The sequence below is a fragment of the Cetorhinus maximus genome, chromosome 16 (genome assembly GCF_964194155.1).
Source record: "Cetorhinus maximus chromosome 16, sCetMax3.hap1.1, whole genome shotgun sequence".
NCBI classification, from domain to species: Eukaryota; Metazoa; Chordata; class Chondrichthyes; order Lamniformes; family Cetorhinidae; genus Cetorhinus; species Cetorhinus maximus.
In genome coordinates, this window is record NC_135894.1 from 4,745,046 (window position 1) to 4,746,019 (window position 974).

At 42.5% G+C, this 974-nt stretch overlaps 1 non-coding gene across 1 annotated transcript; it reads left to right on the forward strand.

Annotated features, from left to right (window-relative positions):
• Window positions 1-493: 493 nt before the first annotated feature.
• Window positions 494-565, forward strand: trnag-ccc (transfer RNA glycine (anticodon CCC)). The gene has a single exon. It is a non-coding gene; the product is annotated as a tRNA-Gly (tRNA).
• Window positions 566-974: the final 409 nt, after the last annotated feature.

Here is a 974-nt window from a genome sequence, read left to right on the forward strand (position 1 = left end):
TACATTTCAAACCTAACCTCTCTTCTCACATCAAAACACCCAGGCCAGCTAATTCAATTAAATCACACACACACACACACACACATACACACCCACACACACATACACACACACATATGTAGGCACAGAGACACATCCCATGGAACATGAATCAATGATGTCCATACAGAATGGCCTTCTTCTGCTTCCTAATATGCCTTTGATTTACAGAATGGGACGTGTTATTCATCAGTGAGTGGGGAAGTAAAATAATTAATCCTGAATCTTGTGAAGTACAATTCCAATTATGATTTAACTCGACTTAATGTCTGATGTGAACTTCTGGAAAGTCGACCTAAATCTCATCCAATATAATAGGTATCGGCTACTCCCTTTTTGAGTGCTGTGTGGATTACAAATTTGTTGCCCATGGTTGAAAAAAAAACGGAAACCAATTGGGAAAGGTTTAGTACCAAAACCCAGATTAATACTCTGTGCCCACGCTCTATAGTCAGCGATGGTGGTGTAGTGGTGAGCATGGCTGCTTCCCAAGCAGTTGACCTGGGTTCGATTCCTGGCCATCGCAATGTTTCGCATTCAAACGGGAGCTGTGGTTGCTGTCCGTTTTAGACTTGTACAGCACATAAACTGGCGATTCTTGCCTTTGCTGGCCATTAAGCACCTGTTTATTCTAATCCCATTTTCTAGAACTTAACCCGTAGAATGACCATTGTATTCGGTGGCGTTTGAAGTGCTCTGCTCAATATATCTTTACTTTCAAATGTACGCGGGCGTAGTTCAAAGAAAATACGTTCCACTTTACTCACGTTTGATCCTTTTTGTTAATAACTATGATTTTCCGTGAACTGCGGTGCGAAATCGGAAAGGAACAGCGTTAACGTTTCGAGCCGAATGTGAGTCTACTTCGGAACCAGGGAGAGGTCGATATGTGACAGGTTTAATGCTGTTGACTGAAGTGGGGAGTTGCTGGTGGC